Raw genomic sequence first — 19677 nt, 5'->3', positions numbered from 1 at the left:
TGCTTTGGAGACAATTGTCGCCCACACTTCAGGAGGAGCTCTCCCCTGTGTGCTCCGTACTGAAATAAAGAGTGCTGCTTTCTAAAACTCACATTGAGTCTTAGAGGGTTTTCTCATACCAGCTTTATGGCAACAACACTGTGGTGGGTGGATGTCTGCTGTAGACCACCTGATGAGGAAGAGGAAGTAGATGAAGAAGCTTCATTTAACTGGAAGAAGCCCTGGTCCTCATGGCAGACCTGAACTATCCCGATATTTGTTGAAGGGGCAACATAGCAAAGTGAAAGTCATCCAGGAGGTTTTGGAGTTGACAACATCGTCCTGACAAGCCTGAGAGAGGAGGCAGTGAGGGGAGGTGTCCTGCAGGAAATCGTACTTAGAAACAAGGAGGAGCTGGTCAGGGATGTAACAGTCAGGAGTGAGAAAGTAGAGCTGAGGCTCCTGAGAGAAGGGAAGAAGACCAAGAGCAGGACTTCAGGAGAGCAGGCTCTGGCCTGCTGAGGAAGCTGCTTGGAAGAATCCCAGGGGATACGACACTGAAGAGAAGAGGGGAGAGCTGTTTGGTGGTCAAGGGTCTCCTCTTCAAGCTGCAGAAAAGTCCATCCAAACATGCAGGAAGTCAAGCAACATGGCAGGTGTCTGCTTTGGATGAGGATGAAGGTCCTGACAAAAATGAAGCCTGAAGAGGCAGCACAGAGAAGGTGTAAGCTGGCTGCCTTCCAGCCTCAGTGGTTCTGTGACAGGGCTGGAGAGAGATATTGGTGTGTGTGTGCTTGTGTTTGTCTGTGTGTGTTTCGGGGGGGGGGGGGGGGGGGGAGGTGACTGGAGGGATGAGGAGAACCCAGAGCCAGCTCCTGGACAGTTGGAGAGTCTAAGATTGGCTCCTGGAGAGATCACTACTGGACGTGTGTCTATAGAGGCCGATGTTTTCCACTGCCACAGCCCAGCATACAAACAGCCCAAACCTCATTTCTCCTTTCTCCACTGACAGTGGTTGTGCTTGCCCTACAGACCTCCTGAGGTCCCTTCCAGAATGGGTGACAGTGCATTTCCTTCCACCACAGCTCTTCCCTTGATGATGATTGGGAGAGCGCTCATGTTCCCCACGACCATGGACGGGAGCAGACATAAGTTTGGAGTGATCAGACGTGGCTTTTTGTCCCATTGAAGTCACTGGCACAGGGCTGCTCGGCAGAGAACCTCTGATGCAGGATTCATCATGTCTGAGCTTAACCTTTGCTTTTCTTTTTCCTTCTTTTCCCTCCCAAGTTCTTCTCTTTGATCATCCTCATACATTCCTCTACAAACAGCCCAACTCTGCTCTTTCCCCACTGCCCCTGGCTTTGCTGGCTTCCTGCCCTCCTAGAGTGTTTCTAAGAGGGTTGTCATGCTGATTCCTCCCTTGGTCAGTACAAAACCAGCAACTCCTTTTATTAGCTGTGGTGTCCTGCAGTTTCTTATCCTGTGATCTTGTGTTGATGACTCACCACAATCAGGGTGAGCCACCTGCACACAAACATTGACAGCCAGAAAAATAGAGCTTCAGTCCAGGAGGCCTTTGAGAAACTCCAGGACTTGGCCAACAGAAACTTCTGAAGTTTTTCAAGAAGTGACCATTCCTGCATTGGAGGGAAGAATAACCTCTATCGATCCCCAGGTGTAAGAAATCAGGAAAGGAAGGCAAGAGACCAGCATGGCTGAGTGGAGACCTGCTGGTCAAAGTAAAGGGCAAGAAGGAAATGCACAGGCAGTGGCAGCAGGGACAGGTACCCTGGGATGAGTAGAGAAATGCTGCTGGGTTGTGTAGGGATGGGGTCAGGAAAGTCAAGACACAGCTGGAGCTGAACTTGACAAAGGATGCAAAGAATAAGATAAAGGGCTTCTACAGGTACATCAGCCTGAAAAGGAAGATCAAAAAAACTGCATCCTCCTGATGAGCAAAACTGGCAAACTAGTAACAGTGGAGAAGGAGAAGTCTGAGGTACTCAACAACATATTTTTCTTAGTCTTCTCTGGCAACCTCTCTTCCCACACCTCTCGAGTGGATCAACTACCAGGCAGGGACTGGGGGAGCAAAGTCCCTCCCTGTGTAAGAGAAGATCAGGTTCAGGACCACCTGGGGAACTGAACATACATAAGTTTGTGGGACCTGACGAGCTCCATCCCAGAGTCCTGAAGGAATTGGCTGATGTAGTTGCCAAGCCACTCTCCATGATATTTGAAAAGTCATGGCAGTCAGGGGAAATCCCTGGTGCCTGGAAAAAGTCCAGGAGAACATTCCCCCATGTTGGGTCGGGGATTATTTTCCACCCTCCCTTCAACCAAGGCCACCTAGCAGAGGTCCATGGTCTTCAAAGTCCCCACTGGTTACCAGGGCCTAAATTTGTGTCCGTTCTCCAGCTGTCTAAAGGAGACTTCATCCTCCTGCTGTCCTTCATCAGGAGATTCATTGATCCTGACCAGAAGATCACCGTGCATTGAGGAGTCAGTGATCCTCATAACAGTAAACCTGAGTAGACCCAGGCCTGGGCTGTGCTCCATCTACAGCCTGGGCTTCAGGTCCTGTTGGGCTGAGTGTATCCCTTGGTCATAAGTTAAATTTGATTGTAAAAGACAAGAGTGCAGGAAGCTCCCACCTGCCACTGGTGATCGGGCCATCTGCATGTCCTTACCTTCAAACAAAACTGCAGCAACAAATGCCCGTGTGGACATCCTCTTTTCGGGGCAGTAGAAGTGATGACTACAATTGTTTTCCTTGTAAGAAAACACTGAAAGATCTCACAGGAGCAAAATGAAATAACACTTCAACAGGTGGAATCTGCACAGCTTGCTGCACCAGGATCAAAAGCACGGGTGACGGGATCAGAGTATGGGAACGAGGGCTTTGGAGGGTTAGGTGGTAAAGCCCAGAGTTTTGCTGGGGCACACTGGATGCCCTGGAGTGTTCTGGCCATGGGATGGGAGGGTCTGAGGCCAGCAGAAGTCATGGTACCTACCTTCTTAAATACACCCTGTTAGAAAGACCACAAGACCTCACTGGTCTCTGGGATGTCCCCAGTACCAGCAAGGGATGGGAGGACCAAAGTGCCCTCCAGTTCCCCAGACTGGATGCCCTCCAAGTCCACCCCACTACTTACCACCACGCCATAACCTGCACTTGCTTCGAAGAATGCCTAGGGAAGAAGAGCAAAGGGGTGGTCCAGACTGGATCTTGGTGGGGATGGGGGTGGGGCACAGGTGTCCCCAGTCCCCACAGGCCTATGGCTTCCCCCTGGTCTGAGCAGGAAAATCCCTTCTGCTCTGCCTGGCCCCATTCCTCCAAGTGTCACCTGGCATACCTGTCCATGCAAGGACCGGGGGTGAGGATGGAGACAAGGAGAGAGTGAGGAATTCATGTCCTTCAGAGAGGATGGGGTTGAGGTCGGGGGAGACCCAAAGACAGGGCACTGGGGTGAATTAGTGGACACCAGGGTTGTGGACTGGAGGTATTGCAGGGACAGGACTGTGTCGAATGCAAGTGAGGATTAAAGGAATTCAAGTGGAGGGGACATGGAGACTTCAAGCACAGTGGTTGGTGGGGTCAGAAGGAAGAGGAACACAGAGGACAAAAACGACAGGATTGGGAGAGTGTTTGGGAGTGGGGGTTCAAGGAAGGGGATCTGGGGACACTGCTGCAGTGGACAGGATGAAAAGCAAGAGACTGAGGGGTAAAGACAGAAAGAAAGGCATCAGGAGGGATCAAAGGGAGGGGATTTGGGGACCCTAGATAGGACATGAAAGAGATCCCAGGGCATGAGATGTCTGAAGGGACCAAAACAATGGGATGGGGTTGCACAAAAGGGATGGAGGTGGGGGCATCAGGACAAGAAATCTGTGGGGGTACTCCCAGGGAAGAGAGGGGTCCAACCATTCCGACAGGAATTGAGGCTCTGGGCACAAGAACATTAATTGTGGGGGAAGGGGGGGAACAGATGGAATTGTGGAGGGGAGAAAGCTGCATTTCTGGGGGCTGGAGGTGCAGGGGAGCCTGCAGGAGCCCCTGGCTTGGGAAAGGGAGAGGCCAAGGCAAGGAGTTTCATGCTCCACACTATGATTTCGTTCTGCAGGAGAGCTGATGTCCTGCAGACAAGACCCATCCCCAGCCTTGAGCACCTCCCCGTGGCACTGGGGACTCACTTAAGCATTTTCTGGGGTGCACAGCAGGATGGGGAAGAGCAGGGCCATGGTGAGCACTGCGACCTTCATCTTCCTGTGCAGTGTGGCAAGTGCTGGGTGAAGCTGAAAAGGTGAAGGGCAGATTTATCCCACCCAGGACTCCTCCTCGCGCACCCCTCGCACCCATGCCTAGAGCCCCCAGGGCAAAGCCAGTCTTGGCAGAGACACCAGCCCTGGTAGCAGAGTCACCCCTGCACCCGGCATGGATCCAACCACCTTCCTCAGCACCAGTCCTGCTTCTTGCATGGGGCAGCTGCACATGGAAGGGCCGAGGCACCTTGGGGTGGTGATGGGGGGTGGACAGAGAACCCCTGACAGCTGAACGTGTTGTGGGGAACTGTCAAAGGTTTTACAGAAGCCCAGCTAGACGACATCCATAGCTCTTCCCTTGACCACTGTTGTTGTCACTCCATCTTAGAAGGCCAAAAGGTAGGTCAGCAAAGGTGAAGCCACACCATCTCAAATCACTTCCCTGTCCTCCAAGTGCCTCAGCACAGATTCTAGGAGGATCATTTCCATGATTTTCCCAGGCACAGAGGTGAGGCTGACAGGTCACTAGTTCCCAGGGTCCTCCTTTCTACTCTTTTCAAAAAGGGGTGCAATGGTTCCCTTTTTTCAGGCACCGGGGATTTTCACTGACTGCCAGGACTTCAAATATCCTGGAGAGTGGCTTCGTAACTGTATCAGCCAATTCCCTCAGGACTCTGGGATGCATCTTGTCAGGTCCCACAGACTTATGTATGTTCAGTTCCCCAGGTGGTCCTGAACCTGATCTTCTCTTACACAGGGAGCGTCTTTGCTCCCCCAGTCCCTGCCTTGTGGTCCATCCACTCAAGAGGTTTGGGAAGAGAGGTTGCAGTGAATGTAATAAAACATATATGGTATTTGTTATTCAAATCTCAAGGGGAAAAAGAAGTTGTAGTCAGGATGTTGTGGCCGAACAGTTTTGTAATTCTCTTATGTAAATAAGAAATAAGATATATGTATATAGTTTCTATTGTTAAAATCAGTTGTTAGAAGGGAGCTAAAATGGCCCCCATCTTCAAGCCACTACAAAAACACCTGTTCTGAATCATCCCCCCTTCTATGATGGAAACAAGAAAAAGCCCGCGAAAACCTGAGAAAAGCCCGCGAAATTTGTTTACACCTTTGCAGACCCCTCAGGGTACGCCCATCATGAATATGGATGAAGCCTACACTATAAAGGGACTCAGTTCTGTCCTGTGGGGTGTGTGTGCTGGTAGAGCAGAGACTCCGGGCACACCCAGCGCTGTTCTGCTCACTCACTATTTGCTCACTCACTATTTCCCACTAAATTACAATTAATCAATAACAGTAGCCATGTCACTGTGGGGGCAATGTCACAGTGGGCAGCGGGTCAGTGGTGGCCATGTCACTGTAGGGGTCATGTCACAGTGGGCACCAGGTCCCTGGTGGACATGTCACCGTGGGGACCATGTCACAGTGCGCAGCATGTCAGTGGTTGCCATGTAACTGTGGGGACCATGTCACAGTGAGCAGGAGTTCAGTGGTGGCCATGTCACTGTGGGGGCCATGTCACAATGGGCAGCGGTTCATTGGTGACCATGTCACTGTGGGGGCCATGTCACAGTGGGCACCAGGTCCCTGGTGGCCATCTCACTGTGGGGGCAATGTCACCGTCTGAAGCAGGCCAGTGGTGGCCATGTCACTGTGGGGGACATGTCACAGTGGGCACCAGGTGCTGGTAGACATGACACTGTCGGGACCACGTCACAGTGGGCAGCAGGTCAGTGGTGGCCATGTCACTGTGGGGGCCATGTCACAGTGGGCAGCGTGTCAGTAGTGAGCATGTCACTGTGGGGGCCATGTCACAATGAGCAACAGGTCAGAGGTGGCCATGTCACTGTGAGGCAATGTCACAGTGGGCAGCAGATCAGTGGTCACCATGTCACTGTGGGTGCCATGTCACAGTGAGCAGCAAGTCAGTGGGGGCCATGTCACTATGGGGACCATGTCACACTGGGCAGCATGTCAGTGGTCGCCATGTCACAGTGGACAGCAGGTCAGTGGGACAATGTCACTGTGGGGGCCATGTCACAGTGAGCAGCAAGTCAGTGCTCGCCATGTCACTATGGGCACCATGTCACAGTGACCAGCAGGTCAGTGTTCGCCATGTCACTGTGGGGGCCATGTCACAGTGGGCACCAGGTCAGTGGTCGCCATGTCACTGTGGGGGCCATGTCACAGTGGGCAGCAGGTCAGTGGTGGCCATGTCACTGTGGGGGCCATGTCACAGTGGGCAGCAGGTCAGTGGTGGCCATGTCACTGTGGGGGCCATGTCACAATGCGCAGCAGGTCAGAGGTGGCCATGTCACTGTGAGGCAATGTCACAGTGCGCAGCAGGTCAGTGGTGGCCATGTCACCATGGGTGCCATGTCACAGTGAGCAGCAAGTCAGTGGGGGTCATGTCAATATGGGGACCATGTCACAGTGGGCAGCATGTCAGTGGTGGCCATGTCACTGTGGGGGCCATGTCACAGTGGGCAGCAGGTCAGTTGTGGCCATGTCACTGTGGGGACCATGTCACAGTGGCGATCGGGTTAGTCGTGGCCATCTCACTCTGGGGGCCATGTAACAGTGAGCACCAGGTCCCTGGTACACATGTCACTGTGGGGGCCATGTCACAGTGGGCAGCATGTCAGTGGTGGCCATGTCATTGTGGCGAACATGACAGTGGGCAGCAGGTCAGTGATGGCCATGTCACTGTGGGGGCCATGTCACCGTGTGCAGCAGGCCAGTGGTGGCCATGTCACTGTGGGGGCCATGTCTCGGTAGGCAGCGGGTCAGTGGTGGCAATGTCATTGTGGGGGCCATGTCACAGTGGGCACCAGGTCAGTGGTCGCCATGTCACTGTGGGGGCCATGTCACAGTGCGGAGCAGATCAGTGGTCGCCATGTCACTGTGGGGGCCGTGTCACAGTTGGAAGCGGGTCAGTGGTGGCCATGTCACTGTGGGGGCCATGTCATAGTGGGCAGCAGGTCAGTGGTAGCCATGTGACTGTTGGGGCCATGTCACAATGGGAAGCAGGACAGTGGTGGCAATGTCACTGTGGGGACCACGTCACAGTGCGCAGCAGGACAGTGGTGGCCATGTCACTGTCGGGAGCACGTCACAGTGGGCAGCAGGTCAGTGATGGCCATGTCATTGTGGGGGCCATGTCACAGTGGGCAGCGTGTCAGTGGTGGCCATGACACCGTGGGGGCCATGTCACACTGGGCAGCAGGTCAGTGATGGCCATGTCATTGTGGGGGCCATGGCATAGTGGGCAGCAGGTCACTGGTGGCCATGTCACTGTGGGGGCCATGTCACCGTGGGCACCCGGTCAGTGGTGGCCATGTCACTGTGGGGGCCATGTCACAGTGAGCAGCAGGTCAGTTGTGGCCATGTCACTGTGGGGCCAATGTCACAGTGGGCAGCGTGTCAGTGGTGGCCATGTCATTGTGGGGGCCATGTCACAGTGGGCACCAGGTCTGTGGTGGCCATGTCACTGTGGCGACCATGTCACAGTGGGCAGCGGGTCAGTGGTGGCCATGTCACTGTGGGGGCCATGTCACAGTGAGCAGCAAGTCACTGGGGGCCATGTAACTGTAGGGGCCATGTCACAGTGGGCACAAGTTCTCTGGTGGCCATGTCACTGTGGGGGCCATGTCACATTGGGCACCATGATCCGTTTTGGCCATGTCACTGTGGGGGCCATGTCACAGTGGGAAGGGGTTCATTGCTGACCTTGTCACTGTGGGCGCCATGTCAGAGTGGGCACCAGGTCCCTGGTGGCCATGTCACTGTGGGGGCCATGTCACCGTTTGCAGCAGGCCAGTGGTGGCCATGTCACTGTGGGGGCCATGTCTCGGTAGGCAGTGGGTCAGTGGTGGCAATGTCACTGTGGGGGCCATGTCACAGTGGGCAGCAGATCAGTGGTCGCCATGTCACTGTGGGGGCCGTGTCACAGTTGGAAGCGGGTCAGTGGTGGCCATGTCACTGTGGGGGCCATGTCACAGTGGGCAGCAGGTCAGTGGTAGCAATGTCACTGTTGGGGCCATGTCACAATGGGAAGCAGGTCAGTGGTGGCCATGTCACTGTGAGGCAATGTCACAGTGGGCAACAGATCAGTGGTGGCCATGTCACTATGGGGACCATGTCACAGTGGGCAGCATGTCAGTGGTCGCTATGTCACTATGGGCACCATGTCACAGTGAGCAGCAGGTCAGTGGTAGCAATGTGACTGTGGGGGCCATGTCACAATGAGCAGCAGGTCAGAGGTGGCCATGTCACTGTGAGGCAATGTCACATTGGGTAGCATGATCCGTGGTGGCCATGTCACTATGGGGACCATGTCACAGTGCGCAGCAGGACAGTGGTGGCCATGTCACTGTCGGGACCACGTCACAGTGGGCAGCAGGTCAGTGATGGCCATGTCATTGTGGGGGCCATGTCACAATGAGCAGCAGGTCAGAGGTGGCCATGTCACTGTGAGGCAATGTCACAGTGGGCACCAGGTCTGTGGTGGCCATGTCACTGTGGCGACCATGTCACAGTGGGCACCAGGTCTGTGGTGGCCATGTCACTGTGGCGACCATGTCACAGTGGGCAGGAGTTCAGTGGTGGCCATGTCACTGTAGGGGCCATGTCACAGTGGGCACAAGGTCCCTGGTGGACATGTCACTGTAGCAACCATGTCACAGTGGGCAGCAGGTCAGTGGTAGCCATGTGACTGTTGGGGCCATGTCACAATGGGAAGCAGGTCAGTGGTGGCCATGTCACTGTGAGGCAATGTCACAGTGCGCAGTAGGACAGTGGTGGCCATGTCACTATGGGGACCATGTCACAGTGGGCAGCATGTCAGTGGTCGCTATGTCACTATGGGCACCATGTCACAGTGAGCAGCAGGTCAGTGGTGGCCATGTCACTGTGGGGGCCATGTCACTGTGGGCAGCAGGTCAGTGGTGGCCATGTCACTGCGGGGGCCATGTCACAATGACCAGCAGGTCAGAGGTGGCCATGTCACTGTGAGGCAATGTCACATTGGGTAGCATGATCCGTGGTGGCCATGTCACTATGGGGACCATGTCACAGTGCGCAGCAGGACAGTGGTGGCCATGTCACTGTCGGGACCACGTCACAGTGGGCAGCAGGTCAGTGATGGCCATGTCATTGTGGGGGCCATGTCACAGTGGGCAGCAGGTCAGTGGTGGCAATGTCACTGTGGGGACCCTGTCACTGTGGGCAGCGGGTCAGTGGTGGCCATGTCACTGTGGGGCCAATGTCACAGTGGGCAGCGTGTCAGTGGTGGCCATGTCACTGTGGGGGCCATGTCACAATGGGCAGCAGGTCAGAGGTGGCCATGTCACTATGAGGCAATGTCACAGTGGCCAACAGATCAGTGGTGGCCATGTCACTATGGGGACCATGTCACAGTGGGCAGCATGTCAGTGGTCGCTATGTCACTATGGGCACCATGTCACAGTGAGCAGCAGGTCAGTGGTGGCCATGTCACTGTGGGGGCCATGTCACAGTGGGCAGCAGGTCAGTGGTGGCCATGTTACTGTGGGGGCCATGTCACAGTGGCGATCGGGTTAGTGGTGGCCATGTCACTGTGGAGGCCATGTCACAGTGGACACCAGGTCCCTGGTAAACATGTCACTGTGGGGACCATGTCACAGTGAGCAGCAGGCCAGTGGTGGCCATGTCACTGTGGGGGCCATGTCACAGTGGGCAGCAGGTCAGTGGTGGCCATGTCACTGTGGGGGCCATGTCACAGTGGGCAGCAGGTCATAGGTGGCCATGTCACTGTGAGGCAATGTCACAGTGGGCACCAGGTCAGTGGTGGCCATGTCACTGTGGGGGCCATGTCACAATGAGCAGCAGGTCAGAGGTGGCCATGTCACTGTGAGGCAATGTCACAGTGGGCACCAGGTCTCTGGTGGCCATGTCACTGTGGGGGCCATGTCACAGTGGGCAGCGGGTCAGTGGTGGCCATGTCACTGTAGGGGCCATGTCACATTGGGCACCATGATCCGTTTTGGCCATGTCACTGTGGGGGCCATGTCACAGTGGGAAGCGGTTCATTGCTGACCTTGTCACTGTGGGCGCCATGTCAGAGTGGGCACCAGGTCCCTGGTGGCCATGTCACTGTGGGGGCCATGTCACCGTTTGCAGCAGGCCAGTGGTGGCCATGTCACTGTGGGGGCCATGTCTCGGTAGGCAGCGGGTCACTGGTGGCAATGTCACTGTGGGGGCCGTGTCACAGTTGGAAGCTGGTCAGTGGTGGCCATGTCACTGTGGGGACCATGTCACAGTGGGCAGCAGGTCAGTGGTAGCAATGTGACTGTTGGGGCCATGTCACAATGGGAAGAAGGTCAGTGGTGGCCATGTCACTGTGAGGCAATGTCACAGTGGGCAACAGATCAGTGGTGGCCATGTCACTGTGGGGGCCATGTCACAATGAGCAGCAGGTCAGAGGTGGCCATGTCACTGTGAGGCAATGTCACAGTGGGCACCAGGTCTGTGGTGGCCATGTCACTGTGGCGACCATGTCACAGTGGGCAGCGGGTCAGTGGTGGCCATGTCACTGTGGGGGCCATTTCACAGTGAGCAGCAAGTCACTGGGGGCCATGTCACTGTAGGGGCCATGTCACAGTGGGCACAAGGTCTCTGGTGGCCATGTCACTGTGGGGGCCATGTCACATTGGGCACCATGATCCGTTTTGGCCATGTCACTGTGGGGGCCATGTCACAGTGGGAAGCGGTTCATTGCTGACCTTGTCACTGTGGGGGCCATGTCACAGTGGGCACCAGGTCAGTGGTGGCCATGTCACTGTGGGGGCCATGTCACAGTGGGCAGCAGGTCAGTGGTGGCCATGTCACTGTGAGGCAATGTCACAGTGGGCAACAGATCAGTGGTTTCCATGTCACTATGGGGACCATGTCACAGTGGGCAGCATGTCAGTGGTCGCTATGTCACTATGGGCACCATGTCACAGTGAGCAGCAGGTCAGTGGTGGCCATGTCGCTGTGGGGGCCATGTCACAGTGGGCAGCAGGTCAGTGGTGGCCATGTCACTGTGGGGGCCATGTCACAATGAGCAGCAGGTCAGAGGTGGCCATGTCACTGTGAGGCAATGTCAAAGTGGACAGCAGGTCAGTGGTGGCCATGTCACTGTGGGGGCCATGTCACAATGAGCAGCAGGTCAGAGGTGGCCATGTCACTGTGAGGCAATGTCACAGTGGGGACCAGGTCTGTGGTGGCAATGTCACTGTGGCGACCATGTCACAGTGGGCACCAGGTCTGTGGTGGCCATGTCACTGTGGCGACCATGTCACAGTGGGCAGGAGTTCAGTGGTGGCCATGTCACTGTGGGGGCCATGTCACAGTGGGCAGCGTGTCAGTGGTGGCCATGTCACTGTGGGGGCCATGTCACAGTGGGCAGCGTGTCAGTGGTGGCCATGACACCGTGGGGGCCATGTCACACTGGGCAGCAGGTCAGTGATGGCCATGTCATTGTGGGGGCCATGGCATAGTGGACAGCAGGTCAGTGGTGGCAATGTCACTGTGGGGGCCATGTCACCGTGGGCACCCTGTCAGTGGTGGCCGTGTCACTGTGGGGGCCATGTCACAGTGAGCAGCAGGTCAGTTGTGGCCATGTCACTGTGGGGCCAATGTCACAGTGGGCAGCGTGTCAGTGGTGGCCATGTCACCGTTGGGGCCATGTCACAGTGGGCACCAGGTCAGTGGTGGCCATGTCACTGTGGGGGCATGTCACAATGGGCAGCAGGTCAGAGGTGGCCATGTCACTATGAGGCAATGTCACAGTGGCCAACAGATCAGTGGTCGCCCTGTCACTGTGCGGTGGATATCACAGTGGGCAGCATGTCAGTGGTCGCCATTTCAGTATGGGGACCATGTCACAGTGACCAGCAGGTCAGTGGTGGCCATGTCACTGTAGGGGAACATGTCACAGTGGGCACCAGATCAGTGGTGGCCATTTCACTTTGGGGTCAATGTCACAGTGGGCAGCAGGTCAGTGGTGGCCATGTCACCGTGGGGACCATGTCACAGTGGGGGCCATGTCACAGTGAGCAGCAGGTCAGTTGTGGCCATGTCACTGTGGCGTCAAGGTCACAGTGGGCAGCGTATCAGTGGTGGCCATGTCACTATGGAGAACATGTCACAGTGGGCACCAGGTCAGTGGTGGCCATGTCACTGTGGGGGCCTTGTCCCTGTGGGGGCCATGTCACAGTGAGCAGCAGGTCAGTTGTGGCCATGTCACTGTGGAGTCAATGTCACAGTGAGCAGCAGGTCAGTGGTGGCCATGTCACTGTGGCGAACATGTCAGAGTGGGCACCAGGTCAGTGGTGGCCATGTCACTGTGGGGGCCATGTCACAGTGGGCAGCGGGTCAGTGGTGGCCATGTCACTGTGGGGGCCATGTCACAGTGAGCAGCAAGTCACTGGGGGCCATGTAACTGTAGGGGCCATATCACAGTGGGCACAAGGTCTCTGGTGGCCATGTCACTGTGGGGGCCATGTCACATTGGGCACCATGATCCGTTTTGGCCATGTCACTGTGGGGGCCATGTCACAGTGGGAAGCGGTTCATTGCTGACATTGTCACTGTGGGCGCCATGTCAGAGTGGGCACCAGGTCCCTGGTGGCCATGTCACTGTGGGGGCCATGTCACCGTGTACAGCAGGCCAGTGGTGGCCATGTCACTGTGGGGGCCATGTCTCAGTAGGCAGCGGGTCAGTGGTGGCAATGTCACTGTGGGGGCCATGTCACAGTGGCCAACAGATCAGTGGTCGCCCTGTCACTGTGGGGGGGATGTCACAGCGGGCAGCATGTCAGTGGTAGCCGTTTCACTATGGGGACCATGTCACAGTGGGCAGCAGGTCAGTGGTGGCCATGTCACTGTGGGGACCATGTCACAGTGAGCAGCAGGTCAGTGGTGGCCATGTCACTGTGGGGGCCATGTCACAGTGGGCAGCGTGTCAGTGGTGGCCATGTCACCGTGGGGGCCATGTCACAGTGGGGGCCATGTCACAGTGGGCAGCGTGTCAGTTGTGGCCATGTCACTGTGGCGTCAATGTCACAGTGGGCTGCGTATCAGTGGTGGCCATGTCACTATGGGGAACATGTCACAGTGGGCACCAGGTCAGTGGTGGCCATGTAACTGTGGGGGCCTTGTCCCTGTGGGGGCCATGTCACAGTGAGCAGCACGTCAGTTGTGGCCATGTCACTGTGGGGGCCATGTCACCGTGGGCAGCAGGTCAGTTGTGGCCATGTCACTGTGGGGCCAATGTCACAGTGGGCACCAGGTCAGTGGTGGCCATGTCACTGTGGGGGCATGTCAAAATGGGCAGCAGGTCAGAGGTGGCCATGTCACTATGAGGCAATATCACAGTGGCCAACAGATCAGTGGTGGCCAAGTCACTATGGGGACCATGTCACAGTGGGCAGCATGTCAGTGGTCGCTATGTCACTATGGGCACCATGTCACAGTGAGCAGCAGGTCAGTGGTGGCCATGTCACTGTGGGGGCCATGTCACAGTGGGCACCAGGTCTGTGGTGGCCATGTCACTGTGGCGACCATGTCACAGTGGGCACCAGGTCTGTGGTGGCCATGTCACTGTGGCGACCATGTCACAGTGGGCAGGAGTTCAGTGGTGGCCATGTCACTGTAGGGGCCATGTCACAGTGGGCACAAGGTCCCTGGTGAACATGTCACTGTAGCAACAATGTCACAGTGTGCAGCAGGTCAGTGGTGGCCATGTCACTGTGGGGGCCATGTCACATTGGGCAGCATGATCCGTGGTGGCCATGTCACTATGGGGACCATGTCACAGTGCGCAGTAGGACAGAGGTGGCCATGTCACTGTCGGGACCACGTCACAGTGGGCAGCAGGTCAGTGATGGCCATGGCATTGTGGGGGCCATGTCACAGTGGGCAGCAGGTCTGTGGTGGCAATGTCACTGTGGGGACCCTGTCACTGTGGTCAGCGGGTCAGTGGTGGCCATGTCACTGTGGGGGCCATGTCACACTGGGCAGCAGGTCAGTGATGGCCATGTCATTGTGGGGGCCATGGCATAGTGGGCAGCAGGTCAGTGGTGGCAATGTCACTGTGGGGACCATGTCACAGTGGGCAGGAGTTCAGTGGTGGCCATGTCACTGTAGGGGCCATGTCACAGTGGGCACAAGGTCGCTGGTGGCCATGTCACTGTAGCAACCATGTCACAGTGGGCAGCAGGTCAGTGGTGGCCATGTCACTGTGGGGGCCATGTCACATTGGGCAGCATGATCCGTGGTGGCCATGTTACTATGGGGACCACGTCACAGTGCGCAGCAGGACAGTGGTGGCCATGTCACTGTCGGGACCACGTCACAGTGGGCAGCAAGTCAGTGATGGCCATGTCATTGTGGGGGCCATGGCATAGTGGGCAGCAGGTCAGTGGTGGCAATGTCACTGTGGGGACCCTGTCACTGTGGGCAGCGGGTCAGTGGTGGCCATGTCACTGTGGGGGCCATGTCACAGTGGGCAGCGTGTCAGTGGTGGCCATGACACCGTGGGGGCCATGTCACACTGGGCAGCAGGTCAGTGATGGCCATGTCATTGTGGGGGCCATGGCATAGTGGGCAGCAGGTCAGTGGTGGCCATGTCACTGTGGGGGCCATGTCACCGTGGGCACCCGGTCAGTGGTGGCCATGTCACTGTGGGGGCCATGTCACAGTGAGCAGCAGGTCAGTTGTGGCCATGTCACTGTGGGGCCAATGTCACAGTGGGCAGCGTGTCAGTGGTGGCCATGTCACCGTTGGGGCCATGTCACAGTGGGCACCAGGTCAGTGGTGGCCATGTCACTGTGGGGGCATGTCACAATGGGCAGCAGGTCAGAGGTGGCCATGTCACTATGAGGCAATGTCACAGTGGCCAACAGATCAGTGGTCGCCCTGTCACTGTGCGGGGGATGTCACAGTGGGCAGCATGTCAGTGGTCGCCATTTCACTATGGGGACCATGTCACAGTGACCAGCAGGTCAGTGGTGGTCATGTCACTGTAGGGGAACATGTCACAGTGGGCACCAGGTCAGTGGTGGCCATGTCACTTTGGGGTCAATGTCACAGTGGGCAGCAGGTCAGTGGTGGCCATGTCACTGTGGGGACCATGTCACAGTGAGCAGCAGGTCAGTGGTGGCCATGTCACTGTGGGGGCCATGTCACAGTGGGCAGCGTATCAGTGGTGGATGTCACTATGGGGAACATGTCACAGTGGGCACCAGGTCAGTGGTGGCCATGTCACTGTGGGGGCCATGTCACTCTGGGCACCCGGTCAGTGGTGGCCATGTCACTGTGGGGGCCATGTCACAGTTTGCAACATATCAGTGGTCGGCAGGTCACTATGGGGACAATGTCACAGTGGGCAGCGTGTCAGTGGTGGCCATGTCACAGTGGGGGCCATGTCACAGTGGGCGCCATGTCACAGTGGGCAGCGTGTCAGTGGTGGCCATGTCACTGTGGGGGCCATGTCACAGTGGGCACCAGGTCCCTGGTAAACATGTCACTGTGGAGACCATGTCACAGTGAGCAGCAGGCCAGTGGTGGCCATGTCACTGTGGGGGCCATGTCACAGTGGGCAGCATGTCAGTGGTGGCCATGTCATTGTGGGGGCCATGTCACAGTGGGCAGCAGGTCAGTGGTGGCAATGTCACTGTGGGGGCCATGTCACAGTGGGCAGCGTGTCAGTGGTGGCCATGTCACCGTGGGGGCCATGTCACAGTGGGCAGCAGGTCAGTGGTGGCCATGTCACTGTGGGGGCCATGTCACAGTGAGCAGCATGTCAGTGGTGGCCATGTCAATGTAGGGGCCATGTCACAGTGAGCAGCAAGTCAGTGCTGGCCATGTCACTGTGGCGGCCATGCCACAGTGGGCACCAGGTCAGTGGTGGCCATGTCACTGTGGGGGCCATGTCACTGTGAGCAGAATCTCAGTGTTCACCATGTCACTGTGGGGGCCATGTCACTCTGGGCACCCGGTCAGTGGTGGCCATGTCACTGTGGGGGCCATGTCACAGTGTGCAACATATCAGTGGTCGGCAGGTCACTATGGGGACAATGTCACAGTGGGCAGCGTGTCAGTGGTGGCCATGTCACTGTGGGGGCCATGTCACAGTGGGCAGGAGTTCAGTGGTGGCCACATCAATCTTGTGGCCATGTCACAGTGTGCTGCAGGCCAGTGGTGGCCGTGTCACTGTGGGGGCATGTCACAGTGGGCAGGAGTTCAGTGGTGTCCATGTCACTGTGAGGCCATTTCACAGTGAGCAGCAGATCAGTGGTGGCCATGTCACTGTGGGGTCATGTCACACTGGGCAACATGTCAGTGGTTGCCATGTCACTGTGGGGGCCATGTGTACAGTGGGCAGTAGGACAGTGGTGGCCATGTGACTGTGGGGGCCATGTCAAAGTGGGCAGCCTTTCAGTAGTGGCCATGTCATTATGGGGGAATGTCACAGTGGGCAGCAGGTCAGTGTTGGCCATGTCATTGTGGGGACCATGTCACAGTGGGCAGCAGGTCAGTGGTGGCCATGTCACTGTGGGGGCCATGTCACAGTGGGCAGCACGTCAGTGGTGGCCACGTTACTGTGGTCAGCGGGTCAGTGGTGGCCGTGTCACAGTGACGCCATGTCACAGTGGGCAGCGGGTCAGTGGTTGCTATGTCACTGTGGGGGCCATGTCACAGTGCGCAGCAGGTCAGTGGTGGCAATGTCACAGTTGGGGTCATGTCACAGTGGGCAGCGTATCAGTGGTGGCCATGTCACAGTGTGCAGCAGGTCAGTGTTGGCCATATCACTGTGGGCGCCATATATCAGTGATCTGAGGAAAGCGAAAAAGGAAAAAAAAAAAAAAAAAGGAAGCAAAGAAATATGGACAAAGTTGTGATGCCCCTTAAACAATGCTAGCCCTTAGGCAATGTTAGCTAGATAACATTCTTACAGAAAACAGGATAGATAGATAGAAAACTAATCCCTGTCTTTGCGATAAAGGGGGAGCTGTACCAGCTAAAGGATGACCAATTCCTGATAACACCAAGGATTTACTTCCTGCAACATCTTGATAGACACAAAAGTTCCAATTAACAAAACAAACAGGTAAAAGTAATTCTACAACCTGAAGAGGAGCCAAAGGTCCAGAGAGCATGAGCAGGAAGCAAAGTCAAAAAATTCATGAAAAGGAAGGAGTCTTACTTCATCCTGAAGACCCTTGAAGACCCCGGCCCACCCTCACCAGGAGGCACTGCACAGGTGCAAATAAGAAGGACTTGGGGGCCGGGGGGGGCAAGAGGGGAATTTCTCGGAACTAATTGTAATGTTCCCTCCTTATCTTCAGAAACCTAATGCATATGTAACATTTCAAACAATAAAAGGAGCTGTTTTTTTGGCTCCAGGCGCACACGTTTGTGGCGGAGCGATCCCCCGTGTGCCCGACGTTGTATTAAACATACTACTTTATAACTCTTAGTGAGTTGTAGAGTTTGATTCCGTGCCACACAGGCAGGAGTGTGGGCAGGTGCTGGGGGGTGACAACCCACTGGAGCCCCCCTGGGGGTCCCCCTGGCCCCCACAAGGCCTACTTCCTGCCGACAGTCTGCCAGGGCTCTATGGTCTGCAGTGAGGCGGCCTAGGCAGGAGGCCCTCCAGCTCTCTGTGGTCTGCACTGAGGGATGTTCCAGGCAGAGATTTGGTTCACCCAGCAAGTGGGAATTCCTCCTTTTAAAACACTCGCTTTGTTCTGGATGGCTGAAGGAATTTTTCTCCTGCAAAGGTGGCACCAGCACCAGCCCCAGCCCCAGCACTAGTGGTGGTGTCCCCGGCCTAGCAGTGGGTGAGTGCAGGGGCTGGGGCCCATTTCCCTGGAGGGGGTGGTGGGATCACCGGGGAAGGGAAAGCTTTGGTCTAAAAACCCAAACTGTTTCATGGTTCTGATTTTTTTTTCAAAAAAAGGTTTGTTGTCACAGTTGGGGCTGTTCAGACGTTCTGATGTGTGACTGTGCTTGTCCTTTTACCTTGAACTTGGTGGGTTTTGCTGTCTGTAAGGGTCTGTTGTGTCTGCGGGGTTTATCTGTCAGGTTACCCCAGGGAAAGTGAATTTTAGCCCTTTATTTTTACTTCAAGTGTGAAAGCAGTGACGCATTTAATATTTTCTGCTCTCTGTGGTGATTTGGGCTGGGTGGGTTCACTCTGCTGAAACCCCTCAGAGTGGTGCTTCAGAGGGTGCCAGTCACCAGAGCCAAGAGGTGCTGATCACAAACCGGCATTAAGCCCAAGGGCAAGAGCTGGCCCAGGCGGGCTCCTGCCTTCTGGCTGTGGGACAGTTTTTCCCAGCTCGGAGGTGCTGGGAGAGATGTGGGGGGGTGAGCAGGGGGGTGTGCTGGAGCCCAGCCCCTTTGCAGAGCCCTGCTGCTCCTCTGGCTTTCTGGACAAAGTTCAGGTTCTGTGCTGAGCTTCTAATTTGCACCTTTGCCAAAAGACAAATCCTGTTTGTTTCAAGTGGGAACAAGCTGCTCCGCTTTCAGAAAAGTATCTCTTGACATCTGCAGGCAGAGCAGAAATCTCACACAATGAAGGTACAAGAAGTGATTGAAAAGTAAAGGACAAGTTTCTGTGTGCTGGGATCCTGGGAGTGCTTCTGGTTGGGAAATCCGGCAGCACCACCTGCTCTGAGGCTGCAAACAGCTGGCAGAGCTCCTGCCGTGGGTGGCACTGCTTCAGCCTCCCCGTCAGCTGCTCCTTCACCTCCACCTTTCTGCTCTGCACCAGCTCTGCAGAAAATAGTCGCTTTTCACTGCATGTGGCTGTGGGTTGCTGCAAACGTGATGTAACCGGTTGCCACCGTGTTTCTTTGCCAGCTTGTCCCGCCCGATGTGCTGTCAGTCTGCAGATCGTCACCTCGTTCTTAGGTGAGTGTTGGGGCTTCTCCTGGGGTCTCCTGTGCATCTCTTAAATGTTGACAAAATTCCCATGTGAAAATAGAATTAATCATCAGAATAATTGATAAGGAAGAATTAATCAAGACCTAAACAAAACCAGGCTCCTGTCGAGAACACCAGTGTAGTTCATCTTGCCTGTTTTTTCTTCCTGTCACCTTCAAGCTCCTGTTCAGTTCTGCTGTACCCTGCATCTCTGCTCGTTCTCATCCCCATTTCATGTAGCCAGGCAGACCGACTTCCTCCTACTCCTTTTCCCTGGTTTTCTCCCTCTGAAATCTCCCTAAGCTGCTTTTAGGCTCAGAAAAACCAAGACAGGGAGCGACTTAGGAAGCTTTTGTGCTAAGAAACAGCAACTGAGAGAGTTTTGGGGCTCCAAAAGCCCAACTTAGGGAGATTTTGGGCTCAGAAACAGCAACTTAGGGTTGTTTTCAGCTGAGTAACAGCAATTTA

Source organism: Strix uralensis, chromosome 31 (assembly GCF_047716275.1).
Source record: "Strix uralensis isolate ZFMK-TIS-50842 chromosome 31, bStrUra1, whole genome shotgun sequence".
In the NCBI taxonomy this organism is placed as follows: Eukaryota; Metazoa; Chordata; class Aves; order Strigiformes; family Strigidae; genus Strix; species Strix uralensis.
This window is presented reverse-complemented; position numbering follows the sequence as displayed.